The following is an 18,012-nucleotide window of genomic DNA, read 5'->3' as shown; positions in this document are numbered from 1 at the left end:
TCAATAGGTCATTTCGTTGGGAAAATATTCTCCATGTCTAAGGAAGTTACTCAATGCTTCCTTCCAAGTTTGCATTGTGTTTAATTTTGTGACTTGCTCTTAGAGAAGAAAATGTAGAAACACTCCCGTGGAGTTTACCTGGGGATATGCTGCTAAAACAATCTCAGCTAATCCATCAGGGCCACAATGACCATTAACAATGCCCTATCTTGAACTGTGGCATCTCCATATCCATTTCAACCGGATATTTTCCTTCAGATTTTCATTATGGGAGAAAAACCTAAAGTTTCATTTCAAGTTGGGACAATTCACACAGTAACTCCTGGGGTCCATGTGCGATTTTAAATGGTTTAAAACCTATAAGTGGCCCCTCATCAAATCCTTGCATCAGGCTTAGCATCCATACAGAAACCTTCCACCCATCTAATCTGTACAAGCCTGTACAGCTTGTAATTTACTATATATTCTGTTATCACATTGTAGGTATTTGATCACAGTCAAGTTACTGTATTTAAAAGGAAATGTGAAATAATTTTTAAAATGAGCGTTGAGATAGATTTGACCTTCATTACTAAAATAGGATGCAACATAATTCGCACAATTGTGTTTCCGCAGATGCCTGTCTTTTGTTTATTTTCACAATGCCTTTGTATTTGGCAAAGAAATCATGCTTAACATCATTAGAAAAAAAAGTTAATGCAGAACTTTATGTCTTGCTTGTCTTGAGCTCACTGTTATACACAAACTACTTTTTGTAACGCCTTACTTGTTTAATAAAATACAGTAAAATTCCGACAATGATATTTCTGTTCTCATTTCATTATGGTAATTTCGATATGCTCACAACTATTCCTGGGAGGTTTTAGTCGGAAATCTTTTGACATTTGGACAGAGTAGTTATTCAAAACAATTTCCTTTGATAATAGTTCAGATTGATTTACCGTACAAATCAGCTTTTACTTAGAAATGAATTTAACCTATTTAAAGTAATTTACACACAACAATTTTCATTGGTGTGATGTATTTGACATAGAACGCAAGGTAAGGCAGTTCACAGAAAAACAAGGGAAAGAAGTTTAGAAGAAGTAATTGAAGAGCTTAGCAGAGTAATGCCCCTGTCCCACTTAGGAAAACTGAACGGAAACCTCTGGAGACTTTACGCCCCACCCAAGGTTTCCATGCGGTTCCTGGAGGTTGCAGGTGGTTGCCGAAGGTTGCAGGTAGTGGAAGCAGGTAGGGAGACTGACAAAAATCTCCGGGAACCGCACGGAAGCCTTGGGTGGGGCGCAAAGTCTCCAGAGGTTTCCGTTCAGATTTCCTAAGTGGGACAGGGTCATTAGATGTCAAGAGTGTGTTTCAAGGAAAGCTTGCAAGGAAAGGACTGTAAAGAATTTCAGATAGAAGGGCTTGTAGTTTCTGTGATTTAATCGAAGGTTGGAACCAGACGAGTAACAGACAGGAAAATTATTTGTAGAGTTTGTAGATTATTTGTAGAAGCCGAATTGTTCTTCTTTGGTGTTTAAGAAGGAACTGCAGATGCTGGAACATCAAAGGTACACAAAAATGCTGGAGAAACTCAGCGGGTGCAGCAGCATTTATGGAGCGAAGGAAATAGGCAACTGTTTTGGGCCAAAACCCTTCTTCAGATCTTCTTTGGTTTTGGACACGAGGATGGATTTACATGTAGTGTACTTTGTCCACCAGAAAAAAGTGCAGTATAGAGAAAGATAGATAGATACAATTTAATTGTCATTTGGACCCCTTGAGGTCCAAACGAAATGCCGTTTCTGCAGCCATACATTACAAACAAATAGACCCACACACACACCCCAACAAAAAATAACAAAAACTACATAAAAACATAGACAGAAAATAATAAAAACGCGGACGGGCTGCAGAGGCCGCTGCTGACGAGAGTCGCGCCGCCTACCGTATTTGTAAAGCATCACGTTATAATCCAATGAGTGGACAAAGGAAATCCTTTGTATGAGAATAATCGGCTGCATCTGTGGAGAGAAAAAAAAAGTTCATATTTCAGATTGATGATTGTTCATTAATACTGGGAGTAAAAATGGAGAGATCAAAGATGTTTTAAATTGCAGAGAAGAGGAAAATGTTTCTCCCATCAACCTGGGGCGCCAGGGTGGCAGAGCGGTAGAGTTGCTGCCTTACAGCGCCAGAGACCAGGGTTCGATCCTGACTGCAGTTGTTGTCTGTATGGAATTTGTACATTTTCCCCATGACTGCGTGCGTTTTCTCCGGGTGATCCGGTTTCCTCCCACAAACCAGGTTTGCAGGTTTATTGCTTGCGGAAAAAAAAATTGCATCTTTTCCCTAGTATGTAGGATAGTGCCAGGGTGCCAGGTCTGCGCAGTCTCTCTAAAGTCTAAAAGAGTTACTTGTAGGTTAAGCAGTGATTCACTTATACGTCCTTCAGTTCATTGTATTTGCTGCTCATGATGTATCTGCTCCACATCTGAGAAACCAAGTGCAGGTCAAGTGCAGACAACTTCGTTCAATCTGCCAAGGATGATCCTGGGTTTTCAACGGATGATCCTGTCGTTTGAAGTCCCTCTCCACGCCCCACACCGACCCTATTGCATTGAACCAAGGAAGCTTAATGCAAATTCACAGAAGAGCATCAAGATCTCAAGCTAGGCATATTATCAGAAATGAACAGTTCTGATGAACTGTCATTCAACTGTTTACAATTACACCGCTGAGTGGTGTGGTGACCAGACCACCAGGTGGCGCCCGCAATGGATGCCTAGCCAACAGTCTGTCTCGTCCTTTTTTCTTGGTTTTCAGAATGTGTTAAATGTATGTTTTACTGTTCTTTAGCTTTGTTTTGTGTGTGTGTGTGAGGGGGGGGGGGGGGGGGGGGGGGTTGGGGGAAACTTTTCAAAATCTCTTACCTCAACGGAGATGGGGTATTTATGTCATCCATATATTAGACCACCGACCCATTTGATTTCCATTTCCCCTCAAAATCATCATCTAGCTCAGTCTCCATGCACAGATTGGGGTTTAAATGACAATTAAATAGACTATTGACTATTGAGATGCGATTTTTTTCCGTATCGTATCTCTGTCCGCACTGCGGCCTAACATCAAGGAGCTGGTGGACTCTTGCTGGGATTGACTTTGAGAGCTCCAACCGCGAGAGCCTGCGGACTTTAACATCTTGGAGCTTGCGGTACCTGGTTAGAGACCAACTACGGGAGCTCCAAGCTGCAGAAGCTTCGACCGCCCCAATCGCGGGAGCTTCATCCGCCCCGACTTGGGGGCTTCGATCGTTGGCTGCGGGAGCTACGATTGCTGGCTGAGGGAGCTTTGATCACCCCGACTGCGGACAGTTTGACTGCCCCGAGAATAAAGAGTGAAGAAGATTAGACTTTATTGCCTTCCGTCACAGTGAGAAATGTGGGGAATCCGGTGTGGTGGATGTCAGTGTTAACTTTTATGTTTTGTAGCGTTTTATAGTATGGCTGTACGGTAAATCGAGTTTCACTGTACCTTAATTGGTACATGTGACAATAAAATACCCTTTGAACCCCATCTCCCCTCTCCAGAGAGGCTGCCTGGTCTGCCGGGTGTCTCCAGCGTTGTATTTGGTTTCAGATTTTCCGTGACTGCCATATTTCGTATCTGTCAGTTCCAGTACTTTCTCTCAGTTCAACTTCCATTTGTACCTTTGCAATGCAAATCTGTGCCTGATAGACATGGAGATAGAAAGACAGATAGAGAGAGGCTAGGCACAGAGTGACAGAGCATAGACCCTGCGGTAGTGTTAGACTCATACAGCATGGGAACAGGCCCTTCGGCCAAACTTGCCCACACCGACCAAAATGCCCACCTAAATTAGTCCCACCTGCCCGTTTGATAGTCACACATCATCAATCTGTGCATGGAGACTGAGCTAGATGATGATTTTGAGGGGAAATGGAAATCAAATGGGTCGGTGGTCTAATATATGGATGACATAAACAATGTATCGGGGTAACTAGGACTGGAACTCTTTGGAGAAAATCCATTAGGTGTGGACAGACACATCCTGTTCTTTCACCAGTGAAGCTAGCTTTTTGCTACTGTGACTAGGTAGTCTAGTTCTGTGCTTTGTGACAGCGATGAAACTGCTAAGTAGGGATTTCAACAGGATTTGCTGAAAACCTTGGCAGAGGGTTGGGTTCCATGCCAACTTTGTGGAGCGTAAAGGAGGAGAGAGAAAGGAAGGATGGGTGTTGGTTAGAAAGGAAGGATGGGGAGTAGAAGTTAGATTTTTATTGAATAAGACACGGATGATAGGAGCTTTGTCTGCAGCCATTCCAACATACGAAAAAATAATGATATCTTGTGTGTTGTGTGAGTCCGGCACGCCTTTGACCATGTAGAAACAAAGAATCTCAGATGCTGGTTTATACCAAAGATAGACACGATTTGTTGCAATAACTCAGCGGGTCAGGCAGCATCTCTGCAGAAAAAGGATGAGTGGCGTTTCGGATCGGGACCCTTCTGAGTGAGTATGAGGAAGGCTTCCGACCCAAAATGTCACCTATTCTCTTTCTCCAGATATGCTGCCTGACCTGCCAGTTACTCCAGCATTTTGTGTCTATCCCTTTGACCTTGTTCGATTCACGCTACCATTTTGAGTAATTTGATGTGTCCAATATTATTATACAGTTTCACAATACATGACTCCAGAGTGTGTGAGTTGTTACATGTGATCTATTGAATACAATTGAGTTCTTTAAAATAGATCCATTAATCATATAGCTTGTGTAAATTGTATTAGTTGAACATAAACTGAAGTATGAACTTGTATATTATTGTATATTTCAAAATAACATTCACAATACTATTCTGTATATTCATAAATGTAACTGTATATTTTGTAAATAATGGTTTCTTTGGAAGCTGTGGTCCACATAGATTTGCTACTAATGTGAAACATAACTTACTGTAAGTTTCCATGAAGCATATTTGCGACCACAATCTCAAAAGAAAAAATATGAACACATTCCTAACAGACACACTCTACCTTTTTAAATGCTCTGTTTTTACAATGCTTATCACTGGCATCAATGCATTTAAACCTAATACAAAATAAACAGAACATACTGCACACAGTGGCGTAGGGTGGGTTTTGAGCGCCCGGGGCAGTTTAAAGTTTTGCGCCTCCTCATTAGCGGGGGGGGGGGGCAGAGGCAGCGGCAGAGGCAGCGGCGGCTGGGACAGCGGCAGCGACGACCAGAACTCGGAGCTGGGGCGGCGGCAGCGGCGGCCTGGCCCGTGCTGTTTTTATACTCACAGCTCCAGGTAACCCCTCCTCGCTCCAACGGCTCCCCAGGCCTCTTAATTTTATTTTTTAAATTTATTCAACAATTTTTTTGGGCCCCTAAAAATTTAGCGCCCGGGGCAACCGCCCCACTGGCCCCCCCATGCCTACGCCACTGACTGCACATACCACTTTTCTGAGTGTTTTGAATTGCACGCTTGTTCATTCAGTTCTCCGCTAGAACTTGGTTGGTCTTTGCTTTTTGAATGTGTGCCTCATGGTACCGTAACTGTAACACAACATAGAACATAAAACAACACAGCACAGGAGCAGGCCATTTGGCCCACAACGTCTGTGCAGAACATGATGTCAAAACCAATTCTTATCTTCTTGCACATAATCCACATCCTTTCACTCCCTGCATATCCATGTGCCTATCCAAAAGCCTTTTGAACGCCACTATCGTATCTGCCTCCACCACCACCCCCGGCAGCACGTTCCAGACACTCATCTCTGTCTGTGCGTAAACAAAGCACAATTTGCTCCACACTTCTCCTTTAAACGTTTCCCCTCTCACCTGAAACCTGTGCCCTCTACTCTTTGATATGTCCACCCTGGCAAAAAGGTTCTGACCGTCTGGCCGATCAATGCCTCTCATAATTCTATAGACTTCTATCAGGTCTCCCCTCAACCTCCAAGGATCCAGAGAAAACAATCCAAGTCTGTCCAAACTCTCCCTGGAGCTAATAGCATCTGTTCCAGGAATCATTCTGGAGAAGGACACAAAAGGCTGGAGTAACTCAGCAGGACAGGCAGCATCTCTGGAGAGAAGGAATGGGTGATGTTCCGGGTCGAGACCCTTCTTCAGATGTCCTTATTACACATCATTCTGGAGAATATTGATATCAAAATGACTGATCATGAGAGCACATTTATAATAGTAAAGAATGTTATTATTTTCCTGTATGCATTTTATATTTCAATTATTTATAATAATAATTACCCCATTCAAACATTTGCTACTGGGGCGACACAGTGCAACAGCGGTAGAGTTGCTGCCTTACAGCACCAGAGACCCCAGTTTTATCCTGACTACAGGTGCTGTCTGTACGGAGTTTGTACGTTCTCCCCGTGACCACATGGGTTTTCTCCGGGTGCTCTGATTTCCTCCCACACTCCGAAGACGGTCATGTTTGTAGGTTAATTAGGTTGGTATAATTGTAAATTGTCCCCACAGTGTGTAGGATAGTGCAATTGTGCGGGGATTACTGGTCAGTACGGACACGGTGGGCCGAAGGGCCTGGTTCCGTGCTGTACCTCTAAACTAAGAAGGGTCTCAACCCAAAACATCACCTATTCCTTTTCCCCAGATATGCTGTCTGACCTGCCGAGTTACTGCACTTTATGCCTTTTTTTGTAAACCAGCATCTGCAGTTCCTTGTGTCCATAATAACTACTGCCTGTCGTTTTGTGTAGCAAGGTGGTTTTCTAAAGCCACATGAGAGAATGCGGGGTAAAGATTTGTCCCCAAGTCAGTTCAAACTAGGCACTGGTCGGCTAGAGTACAGCATAGAGCAACTGCTTGCCTTGAAATTTAGCATTTGTAAACATTTAGCATAGCATTGTAGCATTTAAAATCATTTATAAAGCAGTGCTAATGCAATGAAACTTCCAAGATTCTAAAGAAGAGTTTCAAACATAAAAGTGACATTATACCATAGAATTCTGCACACTATATCCTTCATATTACTGATTATTAATTTTATGAATTATTGATCATTGTATATTTAGTTATTGTGTTAAGGCCCTGTCCCACTTTCCCGAGTTACTCACGAATTCTCCCGAGTTTTCCCCTTGATTCAAACTCGGAGAATGTCCGTAGCGAGGCCGTAGGAGTCCGTAGATATTTCGTAGCGGCTCGTAATGCCAGCCGTAGGTACTCGGGGCATCAGGTAAGTCAGGACGGTTTTTCAGCGTTGATAAATGTCCACAAGTAAAAAAAATAGCCCCGAGTACCTACTATTACCGTAATTCTCAGAGTTTGAATCAATTAATTCGGGAAAGTGGGACAGGGCCTTAAGACTGCAACAGGCAAGAATGTTATTGCCTGTTTATTGTTCTGTTCCCAGTACATATGACAATTAAACACTTGTGTCTCTCAAAAGCAGTACAGGAACAGATAAACAAAGGCATGGTCAAAGCAGTATGTTCTATGGAGCATTTTAAAAGGAGGAGATGGAGTGGTGGAGAGCAGATGGAGAGTTGTAAGAATGTAATTAGGATTTGGAGCAGGCCATTCAGCCCTTTGACACTAGCCTGCCACTCTCCAATATCAAGGCTGATCTATCTCAGCTCCATTTCCCTGCACTATCCCCATTGTCCTTGATTCATCGAGCCATGCAGCACGGAAACAGGCCCTTTGGCCCACATCATCCATGCTGACCAAGATGTTTATCCAAGTGAGTCCTATATGTATCCATTTAGCCCATATCTCTCTAAACCATCTATGACCCTGGCCAAATGCCTTTTAAACGTTTCCTCGTACCCACCTCTATGCTTCCTCTGGCAGCTCGTTCCATATATGTAAGCCCCCTCTGTGTGAAAAAATTGCTCCTCAGGTCTCTTTTAAATCTTTCCCCTATTGCCTTAACCCTGCGCCCTTTCGTTTTAGACACCACTATCCTGGGGAAAAGACTGTGACCTTAATCCCTTCCTAATTTTGTATATCTTTGTAATGTTACCCCTCGGCCTCCCGTGTTCCAGGGAACAATAAGGCCCAGCTAATCCGGTCTCTTTGAAATAAAAAGGAACTGCCAATGCTGGTTTATGCCACAGATGGACACAAATGGCTGGAGTAACCGACTGGGTCTGGCAGCACCTCTGGAAAAAATGGTCAGTCTGAAGAGGGGCCCCGATCCAAAACGTCATCAATCCAATTTTTTGCAAAGGTGCAGCCTGACCCACTGAGTTATTCCAGCATTTTGTGTTTATGCAGTGTCATGTACCTCAAGCCATCCAGTCCCGTTAACAGACCCATGAATCATTTCTGCCACCTCGCATACTTGATGCAAGTTTCCTATAGCTGGGTGACTAGAACTGCATTAATCCCTTTAATGGATAGCATAGGAGCACCGCAAGGCTGCGTATTCTCTCCTCTCCGCTACTCTCTCCACATCAACGACTGCACCTCCACAGACTCCTCTGTCAAGCTTCTCAAGTTTGCGGACGACACAACCCTGATTGGACTGATCCAGGATGGGGAGGAATCTGCCTACGGACAGGAAGTGACACAGCTGGCAGCCTGGTGCCATCGCAACAACCTGGAGCTCAATGCTCTTAAGACAGTGGAATTGATTGTAGACTTTAGGAGAACTCCCTCTCCCCTCACCCTACCCACCATAAACAACACCACAGTTACATCTGTGGAGTCTTTTAAGTTCCTGGGAACCATCATTTCCAAGGACCTTAAGTGGGGGGCTACCATCGACTCCACAGTCAACAAGACACAACAGAGGATGTACTTCCTACAGCAGCTGAGGAAGCACAATCTGCCACAGGCAATGATGGTCCAATTCTACACGGCCATCGTAGAGTCTGTCCTCACCTTCTCCGTCATGGTCTGGTTTGGCTCAGCCACCAAGCACGACACCTGGAGGCTGCAGCGAATCGTCCGATCAGCAGAGAAGGTTATTGGCTGCAACCTTCCCTCCATTGATGAACTGTACACTGCAGGGGCCAGGAAGCGAGCGGGCAAGATCATCTCTGACCCCTCTCACGCTGGCCACAAACTCTTTGAATCACTTCCCTCTGGAAGGTGACTATGGACTGTCAAAGCTGCCATCCCATTTCTCCCAGTCTCACTCCTAAATAATTATCTGTTCCTGTATTGCATTATTCTGAGACTGATTCCCAATTGCTGAAGCCTGCGATTCCCATTGAGAATCTTGACAGTTTCAATGAGATCATTGCTCATTCTTCTAAACTCTGGAGAATTTTAAATTAGTCTGTTCAATCTATAGTATACAGCAAACACACCTAGGAACCAGTCTAGTAAATTTTCATTGTACCTTTTCCGAATGGAATGGGATACTTTATTGTCACATGTGAAATTGTCACAAGGCACAGTGAAATTCTTTGCTTGCATGCTCAAGGTATGTAAATAGTCGCCACATACGGCGCTGACAAAGATACAAAGTACCCCCTCCATTGTTCTTCGCTCATCCCCTCTCCCGGCAGTGCCCCCACGGCAGGTCCTCTATTGGTCTACCCCCTCCCCCCCGCACGGTGGTTCCCTCACGCCCTCATCGAACGCCGACCGACACGCGAGGCTCCCACTGACCCACGAGGCTTCACCGCTGCCGCTGCGAGGCTCCATCTGCCAAGAGACCCCATCACCGAAGCTCCAACGCCTACAGCTAGGATATCCCTTTATTGGGTAAGGAGCCCAAAACTACATACAAAGTGTGGCCTGACCATGGCGCTATATCATTGCAGCACGATATCTCCCCATAATTATCTCCAATTTAAACAATATTATTGCCTTCCAAAATATTTGTTGCATTTGCCTGATAGCTTTATGTGTACACAAGTCACTGAAAGCTGGTTTAAACCAAAGATAGACACGAAAAGCTGGAGTAAATCAGCGGATCAGACAGCATCTCTGGCGAAAAACATTCGGTGACGTTTTGAGTCGAGACTCTTCGTCAGGGACTTTCCAGTCTGAAGAAGGTTCTCGACCCGAAATGTCACCTATTCCTTTTCTCCAGAGATGCTGCCTGTCCCGCTGAGTTACTCCAGCTCTTTGTGTCCATCTTCACTGAAAGCTAAATCCTTTGGAACATTAGCACTTACAAATTTGGCACCATTTAAAAAAAAATTCTGCTTCTCCGTAATTACATTATATGCCATCTGCCGTATCCCTGCTCACTCACAGAGTTTGAATACAGTTATCTTGAAGCCTTGATACATCCTCCTCCATATTATTAATCCCAAATCAAGACAGACCCAAAATACTAGGGGTTCTCAGCAGGGCAAGCGACATCTGCAGCAGTGAAGAAAGCTAATGGCATTTTGCCTTCATTGCTAGAGGATTTGAGTGTAGGAGCAAGGAGCAAGGATGTCCTACTGCAGTTGTACAGGGACCTGGTGAGACCGCACCAGGAGTATTGTGTGCAATTTTGGTCTCCTAATTTGAGGAACAACATTATTGCTATTGAGGGAGTGCAGCAAAGGTTCACCAGGAAAAATGTTCCCGATGTCTGGGGTGTCCAGAACAAGGTGTCACAGTTTAAGAATAAGGGGGAGGGGGGGGCATTTAGGTCTGAGATGAGGAAAAAACTCTTCACCCAGAGAGTTGTGAATCTATGGAATTCTCTGCCACAGTAGGCAGTGGAGGCCAATTCACTTGATGCTTTCAAGAGAGAGTTAGATTTAACTCCCAGGGTTAAAGGAAATAAGGGATATGGGGGAAAAGCAGGAACGGGGTACTGATTTTAGATGATCAACCATGAATGGCCTTCTCTTGCACCTATTGTCTGTTGTCTATTGAGACCCTTCTCCAGCATTTTGTGTCTATCTTCAGTGTAAGTCCTATCTACTTGAGTGTCATCAGTAAATTTGCATATGTGACCTTGTGTCCCCTCATTAAATCATTGAATAGCTGGGGCACAGGACACAGCAGCAGGCCTGCTAATGATCTGTTTATTTGCACTCTTTGTTAGCTAACCAGTACTCAATCTATTCCAGTATATTAGCCTCAATTCAATGTCATAAAGACACTACAACATAGAAACATGACCTTTGCCCAACTCGTTCATGCTGACAATGACCTGTATCTAGGCTCCATCCGTTTTCCTCACGTTTGGCCTCTATATCTCTAAACCTTTCCTATCCATGTACCTGGCTAAGTGTGTTTTAAGTGCTGTTACTATCTCAACAACCTCCTCTGGCAGCTCGTTCCATATACCCACCCCCCTCTCAGTGAAAAAGCTGTCCCTCAGGTTCCTCATAAATCGTTCCCCTCTCACCTCAAATCTGTGACCACTGGTTCTCGATACCCCTGCCCTGGGTCATAGACCCTGTGCATTCACCCCGGGTGTCACGGTGGCACAGCTGGTAGAGCTGCGGCCTCACAGCGCCAGGGACCCTGGTTAGATCCTGACCTTTGGTGCTGTCTGTGCTGAGCTTGTACATTCACCCTGTGACTGCATGGGTTTACAGTGCTCCAGTTTCCTCTCGCATTTCAAAGATGTGTGCGTTTGTAGGTTAACTGGTCTCTGTAAGTTACCCCTTGTGCGTGGAGAGTGGGAAAGTGGGATAATTTAGAATTAGCGTGAACAAGTGATCGATGGTTGACGTGGACTCAGTGGACTCAGTGGACTGAAAGGCCTGTTTCTCTGCTGTATCAGTAAACTCTAAAATTTATCAATTGGCCCATGCTCTTAACTTTGTTGGCTAATACCCTATGTGAGACCTGAATGAAAATCTAAATCTAAATATTGTTCTGCTACATTATTCCAAATTCCAAATAGGACACGGGAGTCTTCTTCTTCTTGCGTATGGCGTGCACAGCCTAAAGTTGTAGGACAACTTGTTCTATTTGATTGTGCACACCAGGTTGATTGCATTCGTCGAAACAAGGCGGACCATGTGAAGGTTGCAAACTCCCACCCCGGACATGGGGGTGAGACCCTGGTTTCTACATTGGCTGACCTAACAATCCAAGCAACTGAAAGCAGCTATGGCTAAATGCACATAAATGCCGACTGTATGAGAAATAAGATGACTTCAGTTTAGAGATACAGCATGGAACCAGGCCCTTCAGCCCATCGAGCCCATGCCAATCATTATTCACCCATTCACATTAGTTCTATATTGTCTCACTTTCTCATCCACTCCCTACACACTAAGGGCAATTTACAGAGAGTAAATTAACCAACAAACCCACACATCGTTGTATAAACCCTCCCAGGTAGCACTAGCAAACCTCTCAGCGAGGATGTCCCTCCAGTTCAGGTGCGACTTGTCCCTCCTGTACAGATCACCTTTGCCCTGGAACAGATCCCAATGGTCCAAAAATCTGAATCCTTGCCCACTGCACCAACACCTCAGCCACACACCTCTTATTACTACCCTCACTAGCACATGGTACTGGGAGTAATCCAGAGATTACCACCCTCATGGCCCTGCATTTTAATCTTTTGCGTAACTCCGTCTATTCACTCTGCAAGACCTCATCCGTTTTCCTACCTGTGGCGTTTGTGCCGATGTGCACAATGACCTCTGCTGCTCCCCATCCTCCCGCAGCCGCTGTGAAATATCCTGGACCCTGGCACCAGGGAGGCAACACACCGTCCTGGAGGTACACAGAAATGCTGGAGAAACTCAGCGGGTGCAGCAGCATCTATGGGGTGAAGGAAATAGGTAACGTTTCGGGCCGAAACGTTACCTATTTCCTTCGCTCCATAGATGCTGCTGCACCCGCTGAGTTTCTCCAGCATTTTTGTGTACCTTCGATTTTCCAGCATCTGCAGTTCCTTCTTGAACACACCATCCTGGAGTCCCGTTTACTGCCATAGAATCTCCTGTCTGACACCCTAACTAACGAGTCTCCCATCACTATTGCTTTGCTGACTCTACCTTACCCCACTATGTCTCAGTGCCCCAGTGCTACTGGCCTGGCTGCTGCGGCTGTCCCTTGAATGGTCAACCCCTTCAACGGTATCAAAAGTAGGGACGTGACCTCAGTGGATTCAGGAACTTATCTCCTGCTCCCTTTCCTGCTGGTCACCCATCTGTTCTCTATCTGCACCTTAGGTGCGACCATCTCTCGATCCCCTCCGATCTACGAGTTCATTGATCTCTCGGGTGAGCCTGAGGTCGTCCAGCTGCAGCTCCAGTTCCCTAATGCGCTCTTCGCGCCTCCTGCTGAAGTAGTCCTCAAGGACTTTGGCCGTCATCCTGAGTTCCAATGACCCACAGGCCAAGCATTCCACCCCACTAGCTTCCATCCCACCTACACTAGGACCAAGTTGCACTCCAAGTTGGAGAAGAATGACAGCCATTTTTATTAATTGAACCAGAAGATGAATAAAGAGGACAGAATGACGAATGAGTCCACATCAGGGCCACCTCTCAGTGAATCCAGACATTAATGATAAAATGCATCACTGTTCTCAGTGCACTGGCAAACTTTAGTCATCTGTCACGGGGTTGAAAGATTTAATAGTATGCTATGGTAGGTTACTTTATTTGTCACATGTACCGAGGGTGAAATTCGTTCCTGTCTCTTGTAAGATCAAAGTCCTGGCAGAAAGGTCTCTTCATCCCTGACATTTGTGCAACCAAATTAGAGATAACATCCATGCACGAGGCTCGTTAATACCCACAATAGGGTGATGGTATGGGATAATCTATATGTAGGTCTGATACCGTTACTATTAAAATGCTAGTTTACAACAGAAAACGCAGGGTGCCAGAATAGCCCAGTGGGTCAAGCAGCCTATCTGGAGAACATTGATAGGCGATGTTTCAGGTTTGGGACCCTTATTCATACTGGTTCTGACCCAAAACATCACCTATCAATGTTCTCTGCAGATGCTGCCTGACCTGCTGAATTACTCCAGCACTTCCTATAGGTTGATTGTGGCTTGCCTCCACTCCAATTCTGTGGGTTCTAAATTGGATCATGATATCCATGTGGGATTTTCAGGCTATATGATGGGAATTATTCGATGGAGTGGGCAGATAAGTACTGGCAGCTAAGTGACTGGACTTTGGACTTTAATGGCGCTAAAATGTCAGCGTGGCGGCATCTGCGTGTGTATTATACGGTAAAAGAATTTCACTGTGCAGTTATATATGCGATAAATAAAGCACTATTAATTATATTGACTAAGTAGTTTGGGCAATGGTTTATCCTCCTTCCCTTGTTTATGTTAGCTCCTTGGCCGTCTAATGCATGTTCTCAAAGGTTCAAAGGTTATTTTATTGGTCACATACACCTAGGTGTAGTGAAATGCTTCTTGCCAATGCAGCACATAGAGAAAGAATACAGACATAACAGTAATAAAGAAATTTAAACATAAAAACATCCCCCCACAATGGTTCCCATTATGAGGGAAGGCACAATGTCCAGTCCCCATCCCATGTCCACCCATAGTCGGACCTATTGAGGCCTCCACAGTTGCCTTTACGGAGGCCCGATGTTCCAGGCCGTTCTCGCCGGGTGATGGTGCTCCGGCGTCGGGAGTGTCCTCTCAGAGGCATGGGACACCTGGAACGGCCGCTTCCCTTACCGGAGACCGCGGCTTCCGAAGCCAACAGGCCGCGCCGGATGGAGCTCCACCACTGGCGATCTCATCGAGAGATCCCAGGCTCTCGATGTTAAGTTCAGCGCCGCCGCCCACAGCTGGCCGGTCCACAGACCCGCAGCTCCACGATGTTTTTCTCGGCGGTCTCAGCTCACCGGAGTTCCAGCGCGGCGACCAGGGCAAGGCATCGCCTGCTCCGCAATAGCGCTCCAGCGCTGTGCCGCCACCGAAGCCGAGCTTCTGGCCGGTCCCCTCAGGAAACGTCGCTCCAGGACCGCTGGTAGGCCGCGAGGACGGGTCGAAAGTGCAGCCCGGAGAAAAGCTGCCTCTCCGACCAGATAGGGACCTAGAAAAGTAGTTTCCCCCTTCCTCCTCCCCACCCCCCACCCCCCACATAAAAAAAAGACCAGAGCTCCAAAAACAAAAGACTAAAACTCACTAAAAATTAAAAAAAGAGAAAAACGAACAGCTGCAAGCTGGGCAGCCATACCATACAGGACAGCGCCCCCTATCAATGCCATGTCAATGACATGCCTTCTCTATTTTGAATAGGCTTGGGCTGGCAATACCCACGAGGAGTGGGCATGTTACCCCTTTTCAGGAAGGCTTTAAGGACATGCTGCAATTTCTTCCTCTGGTCATTTGGCAATCTCTCTGTGTGTTATAGTTAGGAGTAGAGTGTCTGTTTCAGATATCTGGTGCTGGACGTGCGAATGACAGGACCTGACCGTTGGGGCTTACAGAGTGGCATTAGGTCGGGCTTTAGGTCAGGACCTTCGGAACATAAAACTGTACAGTTCAAGAATAGACTCTTTGACCCACAATGTCAGTGCCAAACAAGATGCCAAGACCCTCACTTATCTACCAGCTCATATTTTGTATCCCTCCATCCCCTGAAAATCCATCTTTTAGCTTAGTTTGGTTTAGTTTAGAGATACAGCGTGGAAACAGAGCGTTCGGCACACCAAGTCGACGCCGACCGGTGATTCCTGTACAGTAACACTATCCTACACGCACCAGAGACTATTTATAATTTTACCAAGCCAATTCGCCTACAGACGTGTGGGAGGAAGCCGGTGCACCCGGAGAAAACCCACGCAGGTCACGGGCAGAACGTATAAACTCCATACAGACAGCACCCGTAGTCAGAATTGAAACCGGGTCTCATAGGCTGTAAGGCAGTAACTCATTTTCTATCCCCGAACTCTACGTCCGCTACATTGACGAGTGCATTGGTGCCACCTACTGCACCCATGCAGAACGCACTGACTTCATCCATTTCACCACTAACTTCCATCCGACACTCAAATTCACCTGGACCATTTCCGACATCTCCCTACCGTTTCTAGACCTCACCATCTCCATCGCAGGTAACAGACCACTGACTGACATCTACTACAAACCCACTGACTCCCACAGCTTTCTGGACTACACTTCTTCCCACCCTGCTTCCTGTAAGGACTCTATCCCCTACTCCCAATTCCTCCGTCTACGTCGCATCTGCATCCAGAATGAGGTGTTCCAGACCGGGGCATCGGAGATGTCCTCATTCTTTAGGGAACGGGGTTCCCCATCTTCTATTTTAGATGAGGCTCTCACCAGGGTCTCCTCTATATCCCGCAGCTCCACTCTCACTCCCCCCACTCGTAACAAGGACAGAGTCCCCCTTGTCCTCACCTTCAACCTACCAGCCATCGCATACAGCATATAATCCTCCGATATTTTCGCCACCTCCAACGGGATCCCACCACTGGCCACATCTTCCCATCTCCTCCCCTTTATGCTTTCCGCAGAGACTGTTCTCTCCTTAACTCCCTGGTCAATTCGTCCCTTCCCACCCAAACCACCCACTTCCCTGATACTTTCCGTTGCAACAGCAGGAAATGCTACACTTGTCACTTTACCTTCCCCCTCGACTCCATCCAAGGACCCAAGCAGTCTTTCCAGGTGAAGCAGAGATTCACTTGCACCTCCTCCAATCTCATCTACTGTATCCGCTGTTCCAGGTGTCAACTTCTCTACATTGGTGAGACCAAGCGCAGTCTTGGCGATCGCTAAGCCCAACACCTCCGCTCAGTTCACAATAACCAACCTGATCTCCCGGTGGCTCAGCACTTCAACTCCCCCTCCCATTCCGAATCCGACCTTTCTGTCCTGGGCCTCCGCCATTGCCAGAGTGAGTCACGCCGCAAATTGGAGGAACAGCACTTCATATTTTGCTTGGGTAGTTTACACCCCAGCAGTATGAACATTGACCTCTAACTTCAGGGAGCCCTTGCTTTCTCCCTCCTTCCCCTCCCCTTCCTCAGCTCTCCCACAAGCCTACTGCCACCGCCTCTTCCTTTCTTTTTCCCGTCCTCCCCTCCACCCCCCGACATCAGTCTGAAGACGGATCTCGACCCGAAACGTCGCCTATTCCTTCTCTCCATAGATGCTGTCTCATCTGCTGTGTTTCTCCAGCATTTTTGTGCATCTTCACATCTGTACTTCCTCAGTTGGCATATTTTTGGTGTTTAAATGTCCTGCTGTGCCGACTTAACTTTGGAATTGTGATCACAGCCTTTGACTGACACATCTCCCCTTGTGCAAGTAGAACTCACTGCTGATGGTTAATCATAAATAGTCCTTGAGTCTTATTGAAAGGTCGACCACGTCACCCCCTCACCTTAAACATATGTCCTCTGGTTCTCGATTCCCCATCTCTGTGCATCTACCCAATCTAGTCCTCTCATGATTATACAAGATACAAAGAATTTATTAGCCAAGTATGTGAGAACGTACAAAGAATTTGATTTGCCATGCAGTTTTCCCCAAAAAGCAAGAGACACAACTACATAAAAATTAACATAAACATCCACCACAGCACACTGTGATGAAAGGCAATAAAGTCTTATTTTCTTCCCTCCTTTTCTCCCGTGGTTAGGGCAGTCAAACCATTCGAAGTCGGGGGCGATCGAAACTTCCGCAGCCGGCAATCGAAGCTCTCGCGTCGGGGCAATCGAAGCACCTGCGGATGGAACACCCGAAGTGGATCCCTAACCAAGGGACCACGAGTTCCACCAAGTTGCGTCCACAGGCTCCCGAAGTTGGAGCTCACAAAAGTCGATCCCCAGCAAAGGGACCGGCAGCTCCACGATGTTAGGCCGCAGTGCGGACGGAGATACGATACGGAAAAAGTTGCATCTCCGTCGAGGAAAGAGTTGAAAAACAGTTGAAAACAGAGGGAGAAAGAGAGCTGGGAAGGGGAGGGGAAAGAGGGAGAAAGCAGGAACTTTTAAGACTTTAACAGGAAAGTAGCCCCAGCTTTCTCCCTCTTCCCCCTCCCCTTCCCAGCTCTCCCACAGCCCACTGTCTCCGCCTCTTCCTTCCTTTCTTCTTCCTGCCCCACCCCTACATCAGTCTGAAGAAGGGTCTCGACCTGAAATG

The sequence above is a fragment of the Leucoraja erinacea genome, chromosome 27 (genome assembly GCF_028641065.1).
Source record: "Leucoraja erinacea ecotype New England chromosome 27, Leri_hhj_1, whole genome shotgun sequence".
NCBI classification, from domain to species: domain Eukaryota; kingdom Metazoa; phylum Chordata; class Chondrichthyes; order Rajiformes; family Rajidae; genus Leucoraja; species Leucoraja erinaceus.
The sequence above is the reverse complement of the archived record's forward strand: the minus strand, read 5'-3'. Positions refer to the sequence as shown.